Here is a 5,595-nt window from a genome sequence, read left to right on the forward strand (position 1 = left end):
GTTAATAAAATTGTTGCGATGACGGAAATGCCATCAATTTAAACAAAACAACGAAGCTATAAAATCATAAAATTCAAATAGATTAGAGAGTAAATGTTGTGTAGAAAATTTTCTTCAAGAATTTGTGAGATGATCCTTTGTTCATTATACATGACCAATCACAACAGAGGAAGTTTTGTCCAATTTGTGTAGATTGGTCAGTCAAATAATTTGAAGTATTCGTACGGGCCTGAGCAGAATGGCTGCCTTAAGATTTTAAGACTATGTTTTATGCCTTAGGTCTTTGTCTTAGGTAACACACAGTATTGTGCGTTACCTAAGACAAAGACCTAAGGCATAAAACATAGTCTTAAAATTATAAGGCAGCCATTCTGCTCAGGCCCTACCTTCTGGTACAGTACATCTTGGCATCTACAATGTCAATGGGTGCATTCAGAAGCACAACCGCTCACTAAGGCCTAGTTCCACAACTTATTCTAACCGAAGTTTAGCTCATTAAAAGAGGATTTACATTGCGCCCAAAGCCCACTGTATCCAATCGGACGTCATACATCGGACATTGGACGCAATGTAAATTCTCCTTTAACGAGTTAAACTTCGGTTAAAGTGAGTTGTGGAATTGGGCCTAAGCGGCTAAGCAATTGAATGTGATTGGTTTCTATCTCTGAATTCACCAATCACATTTGATTGCTACTTAGCCGCTCAGTGAGCGGTTGTGCTTCTGGATGCACCCAATGAAAATTACAGTAAACGATAAAGATAAGTAAGCGATAAAGATAAAAAAAATTACAGTAAGCTATATGCATTTTCGTCTATTCGAATACATTTAAATACATCAACACGTTCCATGCTACGTGGGTCGTATATACTCCACTTTAAACTTTTCATTCAAGCTTCTTTATTTAGTGCATATACATATAATATTCTAATTAGTGATATATAATAAAACTGTACTAGTGAATAACGTTGCGAGCTTCTTTTCCAATGGCTACTATAACTTTTTTACCCGATGAAGCGATTGATATCATTCTGGGAGATGAAAAGATCAGCATTAAGGATGCCGTGAATTTTAAGTTCACGTGTAAACAATTCCACGAAATGATACACAGTAAAAAATTTTGGGAAAAGAAATTTTACCAAAGGTACTGTTATTTATTTTTATAAGGGTTTATATTAATTTTACTCGATCGATCTTCATTGAACAAAGAAGCATTTTTGCAAAAATTAACATTAAAAAAATTAATTAAAAACTATTATATTCTTAGAGCTTATTAATTCGAAATTTGCTGCTTTACTGCGACGTATTGATTTGACTTAAATATGATTATTAATAAAGGATCAAAATGTATAAAAGCTTGTATTTTTCCTTAAGCTATATAAATACTCTCGTTGAAATAGAAAATTCTATACTATACTATATTTAATGCATTGTGAGAAGCTAGGTACACATAAAGAGAATGTAGCTCTCATAGATGTATAATGTATAAAGTTCGCGTTTGATTAAAAAGTTGTACAAATTTTAGAAAGAGACAACACGCTTTGGTAGTGTTAGTTTCTTTGTCTATCAATACCTAGAGTGTGCCAAAAATTCAATATGGGACTATTGCCTTTGATGTATGGCTTGATCGACTTCTTTCCTCCACCACGAGTCGTTAAGCAAAGAAAAAACTACCATGAACATAAGTTTTCTCTTTCTAAAATTTCATATTACCGAAACAAAGGAGAGAGGGAACGCGCGATCTATATATGTATTATATATCTGTAGTAGCTCTTCTTTTTTTGGTCTAGCTATCAATATTGTTTATCCAGATTATTACGACTAAACATCTCACTCACTTTCAAACTCTCTCTCTCTCTCTCTCTCTCTCTCTCTCTATTTATTAAAAGTTATTAAAAAGTTCACTAAATAAAACATTATATACAGGGTGACCCATTTTAACTTAGGCAGCCAAATAACTCGAAAAATAAGCAAGATAGAGAAAAATGTTTTAGACAAAAGTTGTATGGTTTCGAGGGGGCCATAAGATGGTATCATTGGTTTGACCTTGAAGAGTCATTTGAAGGTCACGTGAAGGTCACTTCAATTTTTTTAAATGGAATACCCTATATATTTTTGTACATTCTTGTAGCTTATTTCGAGAGCTTTCCAAAACACTATAATTAAGTACCTTTCCGTTAAGTACTTTTTGAGTTATGATGCTTGAAATAATTTCTTAATTTTACATAAACCGTAAAATATCTTGTAAAATATTCATTTTTCGATTATCTTACCTTAATACTTTTATGTACAAAATAATGTGAGGAATCAATTGGTGTAAAGAAAACACATAGTTGTTTCCAAGAAAAAATATGTAATTTGCAATTAACAATTCCATATTTTTTCTTAAAAACAACTATGTGTTTTCTTTACACCAATTGATTCCTCTCATTATTTTGTACATAAAAGTATTAAGGTAAGATAATCGAAAAATGAATATTTTACAAGATATTTTACGGTTTATGTAAAATTAAGAAATTATTTCAAGCATCATAACTCAAAAAGTACTTAACGGAAAGGTACTTAATTATAGTGTTTTGGAAAGCTCTCGAAATAAGCTACAAGAATGTACAAAAATATATAGGGTATTCCATTTAAAAAAATTGAAGTGACCTTCACGTGACCTTCAAATGACTCTTCAAGGTCAAACCAATGTTACCATCTTATGGCCCCCTCGAAACCATACAACTTTTGTCTAAAACATTTTTCTCTATCTTGCTTATTTTTCGAGTTATTTGGCTGCCTAAGTTAAAATGGGTCACCCTGTATAAAAGTACATACAGGGTGACCCATTTTAACTTAGGCAGCCAAATAACTCGAAAAATAAGCAAGATAGAGAAAAATGTTTTAGACAAAAGTTGTATGGTTTCGAGGGGGCCATAAGATGGTATCATTGGTTTGACCTTGAAGAGTCATTTGAAGGTCACGTGAAGGTCACTTCAATTTTTTTAAATGGAATACCCTATATATTTTTGTACATTCTTGTAGCTTATTTCGAGAGCTTTCCAAAACACTATAATTAAGTACCTTTCCGTTAAGTACTTTTTGAGTTATGATGCTTGAAATAATTTCTTAATTTTACATAAACCGTAAAATATCTTGTAAAATATTCATTTTTCGATTATCTTACCTTAATACTTTTATGTACAAAATAATGTGAGGAATCAATTGGTGTAAAGAAAACACATAGTTGTTTCCAAGAAAAAATATGTAATTTGCAATTAACAATTCCATATTTTTTCTTAAAAACAACTATGTGTTTTCTTTACACCAATTGATTCCTCTCATTATTTTGTACATAAAAGTATTAAGGTAAGATAATCGAAAAATGAATATTTTACAAGATATTTTACGGTTTATGTAAAATTAAGAAATTATTTCAAGCATCATAACTCAAAAAGTACTTAACGGAAAGGTACTTAATTATAGTGTTTTGGAAAGCTCTCGAAATAAGCTACAAGAATGTACAAAAATATATAGGGTATTCCATTTAAAAAAATTGAAGTGACCTTCACGTGACCTTCAAATGACTCTTCAAGGTCAAACCAATGTTACCATCTTATGGCCCCCTCGAAACCATACAACTTTTGTCTAAAACATTTTTCTCTATCTTGCTTATTTTTCGAGTTATTTGGCTGCCTAAGTTAAAATGGGTCACCCTGTATAAAAGTACATACAGGGTGACCCATTTTAACTTAGGCAGCCAAATAACTCGAAAAATAAGCAAGATAGAGAAAAATGTTTTAGACAAAAGTTGTATGGTTTCGAGGGGGCCATAAGATGGTATCATTGGTTTGACCTTGAAGAGTCATTTGAAGGTCACGTGAAGGTCACTTCAATTTTTTTAAATGGAATACCCTATATATTTTTGTACATTCTTGTAGCTTATTTCGAGAGCTTTCCAAAACACTATAATTAAGTACCTTTCCGTTAAGTACTTTTTGAGTTATGATGCTTGAAATAATTTCTTAATTTTACATAAACCGTAAAATATCTTGTAAAATATTCATTTTTCGATTATCTTACCTTAATACTTTTATGTACAAAATAATGAGAGGAATCAATTGGTGTAAAGAAAACACATAGTTGTTTTTAAGAAAAAATATGTAATTGTTAATTGCAAGTTACATATTTTTTCTTCGAAACAACTATGTGTTTTCTTTACACCAATTGATTCCTCCCATTATTTTGTACATAAAACTATTAAGGTAAGGTAATCGAAAAATGAATATTTTACAAGATATTTTACGGTTTATGTAAAATTAAGAAATTATTTCAAGCCTCATAACTCAAAAAGTACTTAACGAAAATGTACTTAATTATAGTGTTTTGGAAAGCTCTCGAGATGAGCTACAAGAATGTACAAAAATATATAGGATGTTCCATTTAAAAAAATTGAAGTGACCTTCACGTGACCTTCAAATGACTCTTCAAGGTCAAACCAATGATACCATCTTATGGCCCCCTCGAAACCATACAACTTTTGTCTAAAACATTTTTCTCTATCTTGCTTATTTTTCGAGTTATTTGGCTGCCTAAGTTAAAATGGGTCACCCTGTATATGTAAGTACATATATATTTTTTAAAAATACTTTTACCACATTATGGCCCCTTTGATACAACTTTGGTAATTACAATTTTTTTCATATCTCTAAAAGTAGCGGAGATATTCGAGGTGGACAAAGTTATTGTCTTACCCTATATATATATATGTGTGTGTGTGTGTGTGTGTGTGTGTGTGTGTGTGTGTGTGTGTGTGTGTGTGTGTGTGTATGATGTTTATTATTTTATTATGTATCAGTAATATAGAAGATATGGAGACAGAAGAGTATTATTTTAAGAAAGCTAATTCGGATTTATTCGTATTCGATAATGCAATAAATATTGAATGGTACTCTTCATGTACAACTGCTTGAATCAACAAGTTAAAATAGCAATTAATTAAACCAATAAATTATTTATTATTTTCTTGTTTACAAACGAAATTTTATTTATACGTTTATTTCTTTTAGTCGATAAGAATGACAATGTTTTATCTGGATAAATCATTGAGTCATAAAAATTATGTAGATCCAATTCGTGATTTTAACTCACCTGCTCGACATCCCCTAAACAATTATATGTATCTTATAAAGCAATGGTTTATAAAATATAAAAATATTGAAGAAATACATATTGAAACTGAATATAGTAATATTACAAAATCAATAGAGGTAATTTATCACATATCATATAATTTATAACATATAATATAATTAATTATTAATATATGTATATATATATTAATTATAATGAATATAATCTCTTTATATATATATATATATATATATATATATATATATATATATACATATATATAAAGAGATTATATTCATTATAATTAATTTATAACTTAAGTTATTACAATAATAACAAAAAAGTAATTACAATAATTTGAAAATTATTCAACAAAATACCAGCTAAAATTCTGTTATCATTACTTCTCGTATGCACACAGGTCAGATCTAACATCATAAGAGATGAAGAACAGCCGAAAAAAAGAAATAAAAAAATCGAGT

The sequence above is a fragment of the Camponotus vicinus genome, unplaced genomic scaffold (genome assembly GCF_025532165.1).
Source record: "Camponotus vicinus isolate PSW18456_S1 unplaced genomic scaffold, iyCamVici1.0 SCAF_1, whole genome shotgun sequence".
NCBI lineage: Eukaryota > Metazoa > Arthropoda > Insecta > Hymenoptera > Formicidae > Camponotus > Camponotus vicinus.